This window comes from Schistocerca serialis, chromosome 9 (genome assembly GCF_023864345.2).
Source record: "Schistocerca serialis cubense isolate TAMUIC-IGC-003099 chromosome 9, iqSchSeri2.2, whole genome shotgun sequence".
Lineage (NCBI taxonomy): Eukaryota > Metazoa > Arthropoda > Insecta > Orthoptera > Acrididae > Schistocerca > Schistocerca serialis.
The window spans coordinates 194,575,408-194,593,587 of NC_064646.1; the positions used below are offsets into that span (position 1 = coordinate 194,575,408).

General features: G+C 43.8%; 1 protein-coding gene across 1 annotated transcript in view; it reads right to left on the minus strand.

The window, feature by feature from the left end:
• LOC126419253 (lysosome membrane protein 2-like) overlaps positions 1–17,007 on the minus strand; it is a 384,735-nt gene extending 367,728 nt beyond the window's left edge. Inside the window, exon 1 of the mRNA XM_050086410.1 lies at positions 16,804–17,007. The gene's annotated coding sequence lies outside the window, so the exon portion shown is untranslated. The remainder of the gene's footprint in view (positions 1–16,803) is intronic.
• Between the last annotated feature and the right edge of the window lie 1,173 nt (positions 17,008–18,180).

The window sequence follows — 18,180 nt, forward strand, 5'->3', positions numbered from 1 at the left end:
GAATACATCGATAGGTCGTGTGGAGAACCTAACTGTTTAGTATCTTTGGTAGTGTGAACTCGGCCGTGTCGAGCGAGAGCAGAAAGGAGTCTGGCTGGAACAGGGCGGTGGGGGAGGTGTACTGTGTGACGCTCCTGTGAGTTGCCGCGCTTTCGGGGTTTGGCAGCATGTAACAGCGCTCGACCTGCTATGATAGTTTCTGATATGGTGTCGCGGACGGGAAGCATTAGCTGGCGCACATCAAGAGCCCGTTTCGCCAGGTGACCGTGTCGAGGAGAAGGCGCGCCAACATCCAGCTTCTGCAACAGCGACGGCCGACAATGAGTGACTGTCGCCACCTCCTCGATCGACGGCTTCAAATCTTCAATCAACCAACAAGGAAGACTGGAAGCACGTAAAGTTTTAGAACTGTATGGCAGACCTCAGCTTTTAAAACTGTTGCATCACAAAAACACAGCAACTTAGCTTGAACCTGTGTTGCTCATTGTCCCAATTGCATTACCAAGCAGGGTCCCTTCCTTTTTTGGAATGAACCCGAGTGTCGTTGAAATTCAAACGCCAGCATTAAAGTAATATCATTCCATTTCACTGCCCTAATTTCAAAGTTCAGTTAAAGTATTCATAGCTGGCTACAATATTTAGATTACGCAAGCAGAAATTAAGAGAGAGTTTTGTTACCACATTTTAGTGTACCTGTGACTGCAGCTTGGCTTGGTACGTACTAAATGTTACTATTGTTAATTGTTCAGAATCATTTAATTCAAGTTCAAAGTTAAATCTCTTATTTCTAAATTGCGTAGATTCAAGTAGCTTTTGAAATGATTGTTGAGGTAGCCCAAGACTAACCCTATTTTACTGAATTTCGTAGTGCTTCAGAAACAAATCTCACTATTCATTTCACTCACTAAATTAACTTTCGATTTTCCGGTTTTATTAATTCTTTTGCTAAATTAAGTCAGAGTGTAGCGAAATTTATTACTTCTGACAAACTTTCAGTTCTCACACAACACGTGTCAACCTTCAGTTGCCACGCTTTTAGTGCTAATTATATGTGCAATAACCTTTCTTTTTCAGTTATTATAGTAGTTGTCCATAGGACTGGCGACCGTAATTTTCCCCAAATCTCAAATATCTAATTAACGCCAATTAATTGTTAACGTGACGACCACACATTTACTTTCATTATTAATTTTACCCTTTTCTCAAAATTAATTTCCACCAGTTTCATTTGCATTTTTCCTTACATTTAGATGTAACCCTTTCCTCCCTCTTTACCTACAGATTAACGTCGGTGGCGATTGCTTTTCCCAAATTTCCATTAGGTACACGTGGTTTAATTTTTCACTGTCATTAAGGTCCATAATTGAGGGGGAGGTTACAGACTCCAGTCTTCACCAGGACCCTAGTCACCCAGACTCATTCTGAAAGCACCTGTTGCCTGTCTACCACCACAGTGCTGCAGTAGGTCGAGTAAACGCAACGCTGACGGCGCCGCCGAACCGTAAACTAGAATCCCATAGTCAAAGTGGGTTTGAACAAGGGCTCTGTAGAGCTGCAGCAGCGTAGAGCGATCTGCACCCCAGTTGGTGTTGCTCAAGCAGTGGAAGGCATTAAGGTGTGATCAGCACTTCCGCTTCAGCTAACTAAGATACTCAATCAGGCATCGTAAACCAGTCCTAAGAATCGATGTCTTAACTACCGTGAGTGGATTGCCATTAAGGTAAAGTTCTGGTTCTGGATGTCTAACAGACAGAGCAGTATGTCGTCCTTAGTGGGGTGACTTCAACAGAAACAAGCGTAACTTCAGGTGTCCCAGGGCAGCGTAATATGTCCGTTTCTTTTTACGATTTACATAAACGATCCGGTTGATGGTATTGACAGCGGCATTAGACTGTTTGCCGATGATGCCGTAGTCCACAGGAAAGTAGTATCTCACGAAAGTTGTGAACAAATCAATGAATTTGCAGAAATTAAATGAGTGGTGTAACGACTGGCAGTAATCTCTCAATATTAGTACGTGTAACCTACTTCGTATAACAAGGCGAAAATTCCCAATAATGTACGAGTACAAAAAATACCAAGTCTTTCGAAGCGGTAACATCCGTCAAGTAGCTGGGTGTGACTATTCGAAATGATCTCAAATGGAATGATCAGATTACACAAGTAACGGGCAAGGCGAACTCTAGAGTGCGGTTTATTGGTAGAATCCTGAAGGGATACAGTCCTTCAACAAAGGAATTTGCTTACAATACTTTAGTTCGTCCAGTCTTTGAGCACTGTTCGTCTGTATGCGACCCTTACCAGTTGGGTCTCATTCAAGAGAGAGAAGGTCCAAAGAAGAGCAGCAAGATTTGTGACTGGTACATTTAGCCATCGCGAGGGCGTTACAAATCCCAGAAATTTGAAGTGGGATACACTTGCAGATAGACGGCCTGCTAAACGGAAGGGGCTGCTCACGAAATTCCGAAATCCGATCTTCGCCGAGGATGTAGAGCATATATTATTACCACCAACTTTCAAATCGCGCAATGATCACTATTCATAGACAAGGGAAATTAGAGCTCGTACTGAGGCGTTCAGACAGTCTTTTAACCCTCGTGCGATCCGCAAGTGGAACAGAGGAGAGGAAATATGACTTTTGCGCGAATTATTCCCTCTGCCACACACTGCTTGGTGGCAAGCGATGTACATATACGACGCTGAGAAATGCATGACACACGACTTTGCGGCTGAATACTGGAAGCCGTGGGCAAGAGCCCATGACTGCGCCTTGTGGATGGCTCCCTGTAGGCGCCGCTCGGCAACACCAGTACTGGAGGAGCAGTACAACATGCAGACGTCGTCTGCATACAGAGGTGTGACCGACGGCCCGACAGCTGCTGCTGGATCGTTAATGGCCACTAAAAATAGATACACTCGATGCAAAGCCCAGCGGGACCCCATTCTCCTGGATATGGGGAGACTATGGAAGACACCAACTTTGACACGGGAGGTACGGAGCGATAGGAAATCGGGAGCGGGCCCCAGACACACCACTACTATAACGTGGCAAGGATATGATGTCGCCATGTTGTGTCGTAAACTTTAATTAAATAAAAAAAATACGGCAACCAGGTGCTGGCGTCTGGAGAGGGGTGTTCAGGTGGCAGACTCTAGGGAAACTAGATTATCAGTGGTAGTGCGAACCTGGCGGAAACCGCCCTGGCATGAAGCCAGTAGACCATCTGACTCCAGGACCCAACAACTGCTGACTTACCACACGTTCTAACAGCTTACAAAGAACGTTGGTGAGGCATCTAGCAGGTTTTTACCTGGTTTGAACACTGCAATGATGGTGCTCTCCCGCCATTGCGATGGAAAGACGCCATCGCACCAGATCCAGTAGAAGATGAAATGTCGCTTGTAGTCGGACGAGAGATGCTTGTTCATCTGACCAGGAGCTGTGTTGGGGCAATGTGCATGTGCGCTGAGGAGCTCCCACTCCGTAAATGGGGCATTATAGGGTTCACTCTGGCGTGTAGTGAAGGAGAGGACTTTCCTTTTCATCCGCCGTTTGAGGGTGCGGGGGGGGGGGGGGGGGTAGTTCTCTGACGCAGAGGCTCGAGCATGGTTCTCAGCAAAGTGCTCGGCACTGATGGTGCCAGGGACACCTGTTGGCCTCTGGTACCCAGAAAGATGTCTGATCTTTGTCCAGACTTGGGAAGGGAATGTAGGGCACCCAATGGTTGACAGATACCTCTCCCAACACTCCGATTTCCGTCGTTTTATAAGCTGGTGTACAGGGGCACAGAGCCACTTAAAGGCTATCAGATGCTCTAGGAAAGGGTGTCGCTTATGTCGCTGTAGAGCTCGCCGATGCTCTGTAATTGCCTCAGCGACTTCCGGCGACCACGAAGAGACTGTCTCTCGCTGCGGGCACCCTAAAGAGCGAGGGATCGCGTTTTCTGCCACAGAAACGATTGTGGTAGTCACCTGCTCAACCATCACTTCGCTCTCAGAGGTTCCTTTTTCTTAGGAGACTTCTTTATTTACTTGCCGTCTTTAGGAGCTTTGTGGGAGGACTTCTCTGAAGTAGCTACAGGCATGGAGGAAGACCGTGAAGTTGTTTATCCAGAAGGTATGGCTCCTTCAGCTGCTGGCGAGTGTCCACTGTGGTGTTAGTGGATACCTTGAGAGAGATGGTCCCAAGGGACCCCTTCTGCACGAGAGGAGTTGGAGGAGGCTATTGCTTCTCTGGCTGGGGAGAGGGGACCGATGTTTCCTGCATTTGGGGGCCTTTGCACCCGATGTAGCTAGTTTGGGAGCAACAGAGGTAGTTTTTCCCCTACCACCAAGGGGGTGGACGTATTCTGGACGCCCAGAGGGCCCACTATTCGTGACAGAGTGTGGTACGACTGGTACTAATGATGGCGATGGTGCTGTAGCTGCAGCGTATGTTGACGTCAACCAAATTGTGTGTAATCTTACAAATTTCCATTTAGCCTCTTGGTAAGTCGACTGGCCCAGGGTCTTTTACTCCATGGCTTTTTGCTCCTTTTGGAGTAGTGTGCAGTCTGGCGAGTACGGCGAGTGGTGCTCTCCGCAGAAGACAAGTGGGAGGAGGAGCACAAGGAGTATCTGGATGCAGTGGATGTCCACAGTCTCGATATGTGGCGTTGGAAGTGCAGCAGGGAGACATGTGCCCGAATTTCCAGCACTTAGAGGACGGCATAGGGGGAGGTATGTATGGTTTAACGTCACAGCGGTAAACCTTTTCAGGTAGTGAATCACCCTCAAAAGCCAAGTTGAAGGTACCAGTAGGAAATCCGTTGCGTCGGATGAAATGAACACCCAAACGTTCTAGATTGGAGGGGAGCTCGTAGACTGCAAGAGGAGGTCGCGATGGAAAATAACGCTATGGACCAAGTTGATGCTTTTATGGAGAGTGACAGAAGCAGGAATATCACCCAGCCATTCACAAGTGAGCCTGGGATTCGGCTGGGGATGCTGTCTGAATCAAGACTGCACCGCTTCTCATCTTGGACAGCGCTGTCACGTCCCTGAACTTATCCTCAAGATGTTCAACAAACTGAGGCTTCGTAGATAGAGAGGAGTCCCCAACCCTTCTGCTACAGACCAAATAACCAAATACCTAGGCGAATACGGCTCTTCTTTCTCTAGCCCTACGTTCCTCCCATGGGGTAGCGAGGTAGAGAAACTATTTACAGTCTTATTTGTCAGCATTGTACTCGATCTTGCTCTTCTTAGAGAATGCTGGCGCCGTACAGTCATCAGCAAGAAACGACTTAGTCCGCTTCATTGCGGGTCATCCGCCCTGATGCCACCCACTTCGAACGGGGGCTCTCCCCACGGGCGCCACCCAGCCACAGCAAAGGCCGCCTGGCATGACGGCCGTGGCCACGAGTCCTGATGCCCCAGGAAGACTGGCACTTACTCCTTTGCATACGTGGGAGTTTACATCTCAGGCATCACCAGTGCGATTCCTGTGTTGTCAGGGGCTACCACCAAATGGGTATATTACAGCCCCACCACAAAGGACTGGCTGCCATGCTGGATATTGGGCACAGAAATCCAATATTGTCATGAGGACGAAAGAGGTCAGGAGAGAACGGAAGAAGATGTGATACCCGGAAAGTGTCGTTCCCCAAATAGTTGAATTGCAGGTGGAGATGCAAAGCCATGACAAGAGGTCCAGGAGATCGAATCTAAGGCCACTTTGGATAACTCGTGCACCACGTAAGGCATCCTTCCCCATATGGCCCGCAGTTCTGTAGAATTTGGAAAGTGGCAAGTCAAACTATAAAATGGGACCTGAACTTATAGGGCCGGAAAGTGAGACTCATTTTAGTCACCTCTTACGACAGGCAGGGATACATCCACCCTGTTCTAACCACCGGACCTAGATAAGTGAAGAAAGTACGGTTAAAATTTGAGGCATTTGCTGTGGCTGGCTATTTAGGTAGGGATTGAAAACCAGTTTCTGCGGTTTTCTCAGGTACTGTCGTTGGAAAAATTGTGCTTCTATAGTCCATCTAAGATCCGCCCTAGACCACACCTAACGATTGCTCTTGTCTGTATGCAAGAAGTGTGTGATGCTCACCTTTTGACTTGTGTACTAAAGGATAGCTGCAGTTCGCCTGTTGTTGTGCTAGCTATACCAATGGTAGGTACGCAAAACGGTTTCCAAAACAACAAACTCGTCTGTATGTTCAACACAACATGAGATATCACCTGAAAAATCTCTTCTTTGGAACATTGTTGGTAAATTGCACTTTCACACATACACGGATTATGATCTATTATTACTCGATTACACTATTGCTGAAAAACTATTGAAAACCCTAACAAGCGTGAAGTACCTAGGAATATTCGCTGGGGGGGGGGGGGGGGGACCCAAAATGGAATGACCACGTAAGCCGTAACCCTGGCCAAACAGCGCTCCGACCGCACTCCTACCTAGTACGGAGAGGGCAACGGCGAGTTGTGCCGGCAGGGTGATGAGGTAGAGCACAAGCAGGTGGACGCCGCCATATTCTAGCCGCATTCTCACACGCCTAGCAATCTCGTAGCAATACTATCTGCGCTGAATCACATTTACGATCCGCATTAGAAATACTGTGGAGTCGAAGCCCTAGTTCAAGATAATGGAGAAGGCACACCCCTCAATGCGCAATGGGAATAGCTGTAATTTTCGTATCATTTGAATGCCACGCAAAACGCTTAATACGTCATCGCACTGCTATGATCTGAAAAAAAGTAGTTGGAATGCCACTACAAAACCAGCCACAAAAACGATACGGTGCACTTGGAATTAATGGGAGTGGGTTCTGGCTGAACTGAAGGCGGTCGTTACGGAAAACAGCTGCGTTGAATGTGGGTAGTAACAATATCTTCTATGGACGCCATTAATCACTCGAATTCATTACGTCTCTCCCTTGCATGGGGCGATTAATTTGGTAACATATGGTGCACAAGACGGACGCTATCAAGAAAAGAATACCATGGAAAAGAAATCAGCTTCATGTTCATGAAATGTAACACGTCCTGAAACTCAAGGCAGCCATTTGTGCACCAGTCATGACTTACCACGTATCAGCAATTTGAGTTTCTCTAAGAGATTCCAAGAATTTGCACGACTGAAAGCTGATTTCGATTTATTTGTCAAAATGATTCTCGTTTCTCGTTGCAGAAGTACCTTATTACTTCCTACTAGAGCTGACAAAATTTAAAACACGGCTGAACGACCTGTTTGTCCAATACAGTTTACAAGGTTTTTTATAAAACACTACCCCAAGAGCAATATCCTGGACGTCAACGTAAGCAGCTACAATTATTTCAATGTTTGGTTCAACAAGCGTGTATCAACCCTTTTCTTATGAAATTGACGAAGTCCCGCAAACGTTCATGTTTAACATATTTCAATCTGCATAATTGTGTGACTGTACCACGAACCATACTTCCAGATATATTACATGTTCTAAAATCGAAATGTGTATACATTTACAAATATCAATACCTAACGGTGAATGCCTTTGAAGTTTTTTGTAGTTCTGCTTACCGTATTAGCTCCATATAATGCATCTAAGTCACTAATAAAATTACCATTATGGCAGAAAAAGTCTAACACCAGTGACAGAATTTGGCTGATTTCAGTACGCAGTAATACTGGCCTTTTAGAAGTACTCGCTGCGTCTTACCAATACGTCTTCCACACTTTTCCTCAGGTGCAGCCATCAGCTTTTACTCTAGTCATTCACACACCTTCTCGGAACAGTGCTGTAGTGGGGGAAGCCGGAACTCCTAACAGACGCGGACGAGTGCAAATCTTGGCCAGGCCTAAGGGACCAGTTATACAGGACGACGCTAGTCAGATTCCGTGGAAGAATTCGAAGAAAATGAAATTCGTCCACGAAAGAAGTGACTTAAAACAACTGTTTGACCGATCCTTTAGTAATTTTTTACAGTCTGGGACCATTACCAACTAAGACTAACAGGCAATATAGAGATGATCCAACGAAGAGCGGCAAGCGGCACGTTTCATCATCATATCGTTTATTTAGAGCGATAGCGTTACGGAGATGCTCTATAGACCCCAGTTGAAGACACTATTACAGTTCCTACGCAAGTTTGTGGACAGTATCTTCCCGCATACCATTCATTAATGGAATAGCTAAGGGTGACAATGATAGTGTGTAGTGGTACCACTGACGTGCACACTGTTTCCTTCTGGACTAAAGATGTGGATGAAGGGACATAGAGGTAGGACAGCGTAACACTAACATTTTAACTGACGGCGAGATTGATTCCGATAACGGTTGGATTATGGAAAGAAGAAAACATGAAGAGTAAGATCAGCTGAATATTCCAAGGTTATTATTTCTCACGTTCGATTCGTGAATTACCCTGCTTGATCCCAACTTCAAACATAGCTTCAACAGATAGAGACAATGCACAATGATTTAGAAATAGCAGGAGCACAGCGAGGTTTCATGAGGAACAGGAGCACGATGGAGGACATTTCCACTCTAAGACAATTTGTTGTGGAAACAACCTACTTGCGTTTTGTTTACTTGTAGAAACCCTTTTATAGGATCAGAAAAATGATATAATTCAAAACTTAATGGACAGGAGATTCTCAATGGAATAAAAAATCGTTACACATCATACACAGTTAATAAAACCAAAACTAAAGCACACGAAAGATTGACAAATGAAATTCTAATAGATAATGGAAGATGACGGAGACTCATTGGGCCCACTACTGTTCAACGTAATCATTGACACCATAAGAAAGGAATTGGGATATACATGTTATGCCGCTAATGCTGTACTGAAAGCAATGAATTTGCATACGTTACTTTATTTCAACAGAACAAAGAAACAGTTTAACCTGAAAATCTCACGTAAAATAAAAATCAAACAGTACAGTAACAAGACCACCCCGCAAGATACAAATTAGCAGTAGACGTGTTACTTGAACAAGTCATGAGCTACATGGTGAGAGTAACAACAGATATAAACTCCTAACTGTAGTAGTGAAAAACCAAATGACTAAGGCAGTAAACGTAGCTGGATGCCTGCAAAATGCTTCATCGGGAAACTCATACCAACTGAGCGGAAACTAAAAATATATAAAACTAGAGTGCTTCGTGTTACGTCATACATAGCATAAACTAGAGCGGAGACGAATAAGATACAAGGTAATGGGAATGGAACAGATTCAGCGAATAACCATGTAGGAGAAAGAGATATGTATCGATAAATGATCAATGTGGAGTACAAGACCTAAATAAATGGATGACAAGAGAAAGAAATTGGAGGAGTCATATGGAAAGAATGGACCCCACAAGAGTAGTAAAAATTTGAAAACCTGGACTGCCGTCCAAGAGCCGGGAGAACAGTTGGTTAAGTACATATACGGAATGAGGTTGACAAACGGGAATCAATAACAATAAGAAGAAGATTCGTGAATGGATCGTAATAATGTAGAGTACTCCCTATCAAACACTGTACAGTAGTTTGTCGAGCGAAGTAACGGCAGCGGTCAGTTTAAACGCAATCAGTAGTGTACGCCGAATTGTGGAGCAACCGTAATAATTCTATGAATTGTGTGGTGATGGAGAGAAATCTAGAGATGATGAATGAGGGATTTGTCACGCTAGTAGTAAGTGCTACACGGAATGAAGTACACTCACTGTATCAACACTCTTTATTCACCGGTGTGACCATTACTCTGTAGCTATGGAAGAAATCCTACGCTCTCATCTGAGCGTTTAACGATATGCCTTCCTATAGGACACATGGCATCCTAGTTGTAGCGTCACTGAGTGATATTTATGGGTGGTGCCTTACGCTTTGACCAAAGAGACCCACGACCAGTCAGCTAAGTTGTCCTACTGGCCTTTAGCATCTCTAGTGCTAATACGTATTTATTTTTCTGTTTTCTACCAGATCCACATGATTACGTGATTAAATTTAAGCTTTATTGCTCGCGTTTCTGTTAGTCTATACAGACTGCCATACCGCTGTTGCAACCGTCCTCAAAAGTATTCCACTAACTGCGATGTAAATTCAGTTACGCAGTACACTATAATATTTGTTACACTGCACTTGCAGCATTGTTGCGAAGCCGCAGTCAATGTCCCTGTTCTCCGTTCCTTTGCGTTTATCGAAAGCGATATTTTTCGTTTCAAGGCAGTGACCAAAGTACTTATTTGAAAAATAGTAAAGTTACTGAAGACTGTCTTCGCTTCTATATTTTCCCGACCTAATTAACGCAAATGGTTCCAGTACCCAGCTGAGTGAAGGACTCCACTTATGCACGTAATATTTTCACGACTGACCTATTCGAATCTGTCAAGTGCTGTAGGCGACAGCCGGCCGTAGTGGTCGTGCGGTTCTAGGCGCTATAGTCTGGAACCGAGCAACCGCTACGGTCGCAGGTTCGAATCCTGCCTCGGGCATGGATGTGTGTGGTGTCATTAGGTTAGTTAGGTTTAACTAGTTCTAAGTTCTAGGCGACTGATGACTTCAGAAGTTAAGTCGCACAGTGCTCAGAGCCATTTGAACCATTTTTTTGTAAGCGACACGCTTCCATGCGTTCGCTGTCTGGACCTGTTATGCCCACCCAGACCCCCGACAATACATCTTTTAGTCCCTAATAATAGTAATACGTACGGTGACAGTATGGCATGCAGGTAGTTCTCTAGACGAACCTGGAGCTAGAGAATACGTCGGATATATAGTACTGACGTCAGTCACCGCAAATACACCAAAGCCGCTGACTTGGCACTTACCAAGTGTCAACGTGACTGGCAGGAGGCCGCGCGCTCTTTCGTTGATATTACAAACATTCAACCTTGTCAGGTAGGTGATCGAGTACCACTTGTCAACAAAATTTGTATAGCGGTTACGAGCTGCGTTACAGTGTCACTAATTTCCAACAGAGGAATAAAAATCGTGGGTGGATGAATATTGCCAAATTTAGTAGGTGACTGTTTCTTGCTGAAAGTAAGACCAACTTACAATAGATGTAGAATGAAATGGGCAGTATGGTTTGGACAAAGTATGTTATTAAGCAACAGAAATGAAAAGTGAAGTGTCACTAGTAAATGACACTAGTAGGAATGAAAAATTGTCCCCAATTTCGGACTTACGGTTAAACAGGAGGTCCTAAGCAAAGAAGACATGGTTAATGCACTACAGCCAGGGGAAGAACGATTTAATTAAAGAAATCCTCCTGGTACATGGTACTCATGTAGAATTTTACTTTCTGAAAGCATACATACAGGACAACATGGTATGGAAATGAATGTCGACCATGGTAAACTACAATGCTACTGAATGATAAAAATTAGATTATATGTGGAATGAAAATGGGCGAGGAAAGTTGGCACTTCCCTTACCATCAAAGGGGCAGGTTCGTCAGGCATCTGGTATGCCAATCTAATGTAGTTACTTCGCTACTGTAGACAGACTAAAAATTTGAAAGGCAAAAACACGGAAAACGTAGTGTACATATGTTCAGCTGGAAAATTTAACTCAGATATGGAGGACGGCATCAAACCATAGTACAGTCCGATTTAGCCTCTATCAACCATGTCTGGTCAAACTCCTTGAAAGAAGACTATAACCGTAAGGTGTACAAAGAGGCCGAATGGTCTTCGCTTTTCTAGGACTATGTGGCTGAAAAGTAAGATATTTGGAAGAAGGAAATATTTCTTTTCTCGTAAATTTTTAAGTTCTTAGAGCCTGCGATCATTAACATGTGGGGAAAGATCAAACGCTTTTCAATAGAACTTAGAAACCAATACTTCACATTCTACTATAGAAAATTTCCAAAATTACTTACAGATGGAAGAATGTAAGAAGGATACTTTTAACAAACCGCTTGTGTTTCGTCTCTAATGACCCCAGTGACGGAACGTTAAATTCTAATCTGCCTTCCTTGATTAATTTTCATCTTTCGTGTGTAAATATTACTAAAAAATTAAGGCTGAATGGTAACTCCTCACCTTATAAGAAAATACAGAATTACTGAAAACTTTACGAAGCTGTGGAAAAAGCTCTTAACAACTGGCATTTCAAGGTGTATGTGAACAGGAGGAGGAAAATACCCAGTTACTTAAAATCAAAATTATAAAGGCGTAGGATCCTATAGCCAGTTTCACTGTGACTAAAGTCCTTCTGGGTATTAAGTCGCGTATTTTTGTCATTAGTGTTCTGACTGATGCGGCCCGCCACGATACCTCCTATTCCAACCTACTCACACCAGAGCTGAGAGCGGTCTCAACAGTTTTGCAAATATTCTAACTTCCGTCTGCCCCTGGAACTCCATCTAATACCATGGAAGTTATTCCCTGGTGGCTTGACCTTTCCTACCATCCTCTCTGCTACTCCGTGTTTTCCATACGTTCCTTTCCTGTCGATCCTGCTGGTAACATTACTTAGCAATCCATCTTATTTTAAACATTTCGTAGCATCACATGTTAAACACTTCGATTTTCTTCCAGTTTTCACACAGTCGTTGTCAGTCACTAAAATAATCATAATACCTACGTTTTGGTCTTCAGCGAAGCGGTCCGCTTCAGTGCGACTAAGCCGTAATCAACACGAGAGTACATCTGCAACGACTGTCTAACCGTCAGTTTTATAGTAGGTTCAGTATTTCATAATTACGTAGTCTAACATTCAAATTTTAATCACCGTTCATCGACTAACACTATCACAAAGCTGTTACTTCTACCTTAGGTTGTAAAGGTTTATTGTAAAACAAGATTCCCAAATTTTTTAGATCACTGATCCTGACACTGACTTGTTTGGTTTTTCTAGGCTACCTGGTATTGGCAGTAAATGAGATATACAATTGCTACCCGACGATCACGGACTAACCGGGGCGTTTGGTCTCGCATGTAACGCTCTTCCCAGTTTATCTACCCAGACAATTTGCTGGATTAGTAGTCCATCTCCTAGAAATTGCACACTATATTACACACACACACACACACACACACACACACACACACACACACAAATTGTGTGTTTTAAAATCTGACAGTCGCACATTCTGCTCCAGGATTTTTGGGAAATGTATATTCCTTGTCAGCACGTTGCAAATCTTCTCAAACAAACACTTAACTCCAATGCAAAAGACACCAATGATAGATCACTAAAATGATTGTTGTGAGTTATGTTTTTGACAGAAGGCCACTTTTGTAACAGCATTAAGCACCGCCAAGAGTCACTAGACAGGCATAATAGAGTTGTCAGTCCAAATCTGTATGTCTTTGTCCTTAACGCCAAGAAATGAATACGCTGTCTTCGACCACGCAAACGTTTGCAACAGTAACTAATGTTTGCAGTTGTATTGTTCTTGAAGAATCAGGTTTTCCAAGTCCGTAAGCAATTCTTTTTGTTACTACGACCGGTTTCGACGGTTATAGTAACAAAAAAGAGTTGACAACTATCTTCGAAATTTGAATCTTCAAGAATATAACTTTCCAACAATCCACAAACTGACGCAATGTACAACGCACATGATGTTGGACGTACTCCAATATTTTGCCTATAGCTCCAGAATATGAACATCAAAGTCTCAGGAAGATTTAATAGCGGATGAGTGGTAAGACCCTTAGCTTAATGTCGCTTTATCGGACAAACTTAGGACAAGGAACTAGAGAACTTGCCACTGTTCTTAGTTCTTTCCAGATCAAAGAGAGAGAGAGAGTCCGCCTCTTCGGAGATAATCTGCGTACGTCAGACAAGATCGACCGTTTTGTGTTCAGTTTTCCTCGCTAAGCTGAGGGCAGATACGGAAGAACACCAACAAGCTTACATTGCTTACTAACAGAAACTGTCCGTCAAAACAGTAGAGATGTCATGAATCACTGCTGTATTCAAACATTCCAGTTGTCGAGAATGAAATTTTCACTCTGCACGGAGTATACGGCGATATAAAACACTCTGGCTGGTTCGCAGGGGAACTTGTCAGAAGTTTGGAAAGTAGAAGACGAGGTATTACCATAAGTAAAGCTGTGAGGACGGGACGTAAGTCTTACTTTAGTAGCTCAGTCTGCAGAGTACTGCCCGTGAAAGGTAAAGATCCTAGTTCGAATCTGCCATGACGTTTCATTCCGATTCTCAGCTTTGTTCCATTCACGCGACTGGGTTCGCTCCCAGTAAGAACAATTTTCAAAATTTAATGGGTTGCCATTAATACTGTTGACAACGGTTCATTGTGCCGAAAATGGCAATCGATACGTTCAAGTTCAGTGATCAATCAACAGTTTTGGGAGTATTAAGGCCTTAGGGAAGACAGCTAAGTCAATATGTATGGAGGACAATAACTTTCAGGACCTTGACTCACTTCGTAAAAGTGACCATTGGACGGTGAAAATCCTCGGTAACACTTCAGTCACAATAATGTTGAACCTTTAACTTGAATACTGAAGAAATTTTCTTTTCGAAACCGAGTTCCCTCGCAATAGGTCCCTGTCTCCGCTAAGAAAATATTTTCGTTAGAACTCCGTGTGGTCTCTAGCTCCCTCGCAATATTTACACATGTGACCGCTAATGTTTTAAAGAAGTTAACTGCATTTTGATCTGATTGTATTTTCCGTGAAAAAACCGGTAATTGTAAAAAAATTACGATGAATATCGATGTTATTTGACATCAGGAAGTAGGCTATTTCCAGGTCAACAAAAAGAATCTTGCTGAAGTCCGGAAAAACGAGCTATAACATTTAAAAATGTTATGAAGGAACACCAAAAGCAGCAGCAATGTGTGTTTACTCATCCAGTTCCGGCGAAGTAATCATCTAAGTCAGATGAAAACTACAGCGGGTTAAAGAGGGGTCCTTGAAACTTATGTAATGTTCTCATCCGCTTGACAAACTGACCGTTAATGAAGGCATATTACAGTAGCTTCTGGCAGTTTCCTTGATACCCTTTTTTATAAACACTGAAGTTGTGAAGCTATGTTGACAAAACATTTTAGAACCTTAACAGTTTACTATTTAGAATTTCAGGATAGTGAAGTTTTTCCAGATAGGTGCTCTTTCAGAATTACAAATATGACGAGACTGAATTCCTTTGCCACGTGGAGTCTCCGTAGTTCCTAATTGAATTACCTTTTAATAAGGCAAGGACCTCAGATTTCGGTAAGTCATATCTGAGAAATACCTTGCGATCTCACATTGCTATATAATAAGTTATTGAGAATTGTCGCGGTTATGATATGAAGAGTGTAGCTTTTGTAATATTAACTACCCCACAATTCACCAAAAATGGTCTAAAGAAAAAGAAGAGCCCTTTAATAAGTCTGTAAGACTGGGATTTAAATCCTTTTGCGCGAAAGTGCACAGCTCTTGAAGGTAGAATTGTCTCACTAGCAGCAGTGGCATGATTCAAAGACTGCAATCAACATGCACTTGGTGTCATATCTTGAACACTGAAATCCAGCAAACACCCCACGTATATACCGTAATGTTATTTGATCCGTAGTTTGACTCTAGCCACAGTCTGTCGACTTTGATAAAATACATTACACAAACCTTTGGAAATATCAAATGAGAGCCAGTGTGGCAGAGTGCTAGACGTCGACTATTTGTTGTGGTCTTGGCTCTCACTGTGAATGTCTGAAGTACAGACGTAGCTTTTCAATTGCCAGATATACATGAGAACTAACGGAAGAAGAAAGCAAAAATTTCTGAAACCGTTTTTCGCTGTCGTGTTTACATATTAAAACTGAAGGGGTTTTGCTAGACCGACCCAAATTTTGGTTTTCCAACCGTCAGTTTTACACAAGTGACCTCTAGAAATCAGTTGTTCCACTTTGTCCTATAGTGAGTATAATGCCTTCTCTTCGGAGGTACGTACACAACGCTCTGATACTTTTTCAGTACACAAAAACTTCCAAATTAGTCGAGAATTTTCTAAAAGTAAGCCGCGAAATAACGCAAGCACGTTTCAGAAACGGATGCGCGTTCACTTGGCAGCGACAAACTATCGTGGAAGAGGAAATCCGGCAGCAAGAAACACATTTGCAGAATGGATATTGGAGTGTCTACTTGATCAATTAGAAACGATACCGGGATATCAGTTTACAAAAGCCTGCTTTGGCAATCCCATGTAAGCTTAATGTCTGCGAGTTTTGTAACGATATCATGCTTTTTTAAAATCAGAAAAAATTCTTTTTGAACCCATAGTCGTCACTCGTTTTACGAATGCTACGCCGTGTCGTCGTATAGAACTGTGTAAGTTTTCTCTGCCATCTGACACGCTTATTAACTTAAGAATACTAGAGAAAGAGGGGGGGGGTGAATGTTACACCGTTACTAAACCTTCGTAAAATTTACTGCTCCACATTTAATTCGAAGAAAGTCGATTTGTAGGTTATACACTAATTACAAGTATCAGATCGCCAATGGTATGTTACATACCAAATTAACAACGACATGCCGTGTTTAATACCCTACTGCAATCTCGAATTTTACGAGGGTATAGCAATCTTGGTTAAGCATACAGAACAGAGAAAATACATTTCGCTGTGAAAATATTATAAGGGACACAGATACCGCTCTCTTGAGACGTCGGAAGGAAAAGTCCTTATTTATCGGGAACTGCTTTAGGACAGGGGACATGCGAGCGTTTCACTAGTTAGCACAAGATGAGAACGGATTTCAGCGGACGTCGAGCGAGGAACACATTTATGAACGCACGCCGCGTGCGCAGAGCAGGTGAGTTAATTTGCGGCAGGCGACACACCGTGTTAAGTGGCTGGCAGAGTGGATACTGAGTAATTACCTAGAGTTGCGAGTGCGCAGATGCGGCGTGCAGTTAACGGCGCTCGTAGACGCGAGGACCGCAGCGAGTAGCCGGCGCGGCGAGAGAATGACGCCCGCGTGGAGAGCGGCGAAGCAGCTGAGAGGAAGCGAGACCGCAACAGACACGAGCGAGAGTCGCTGATAAACTGCGAGCTGAGCCGCGCCGAGCAGCGGCTGGCGTGGCGTGCCGTGTAGTGGCGCGGCGGTCATCCGCAGGCCTAGTTGCCCGCCCCTCCAGAGATGCTGCAACAGCCTTTGGCGGGGAGCCCGGCTGGCCACCGGTCACACAGATACGGTGCGTCGGCGGCGCAAGCAACCTCCGCAGTCGCTACTTTAAATGAAAAGCTTACGGGCCCTACACGCGCACCAACCGACCGACCGACAAACTGGGCGTGTATAGGCGTTTTGACCGACCGACCGAACGACCGACAAACGAGCTTCCCTTGTCTGCCTGTCGGGTGGGTATTACCACATCACAGCCAATCCCCTCAGCCCTTGCACCCAACAAATTGTGCACTTCGTCTTTTGTTATTTTTTAACTTCCAGTTTCATAAGAAATTTAAAGATGAGTGATGTGTGTATATCTACATCTACATCCATACTCCGCAAGCCACCCGACGGTGTGTGGCGAAGGGTACTTCGAGTACCACTATCGGTTCTCTCTTCTATTCCAGTCTCGTATTGTTCGTGTAAAAAAAAAGATTGTTGGTATGCCTCTGTGTCGGCTCTAATCTCTCTGATTTTATCCTCATGGACTCTTCGCGATATATACGTAGGAGGGAGCAATATACTGCTTGACTCCTCGGTGAAGGTATGTTCTAGAAACTTCAACAAAAGCCCGTACCGAGCTACTGAGCGTCTCTCTTGCAGAGTCTCCCAGTGGAGTTTATCATTTCCGTAACGCTTTCGCGGTTACTAAATGATCCTGTAACGAAGCGCGCTGCTCTCCGTTGGATCGTCTCTATCTCTTCTATCAACCCCATCTGGTACGGATCCCACACTGGTGAGCAATATTCAAGCAGTGGGCGAACACGTGTACTGTAACCTACTTACTTTGATTTCGGATTGCATTTCCTTAGGATTCTTCCAATGAATCTCAGTCTGGCATCTGCTTTACCGACGATCAACTTTATTTGATCATTCCATTTTAAATCACTCTATGCGTACTCCCAGATAATTTATGGAATTAAATGCTTCCTGTTGCTGACCGGCTATATTGTAGCTAAATGATAAAGGATCTTTCTTTCTATGTATTCGCAGCACATTACACTTGTCTACATTGAGATTCAATTGCCATTCCCTGCACCTTGCGTCAATTCGTTGCAGATCCTCCTGCATTTCAGTAAAATTTTCCATT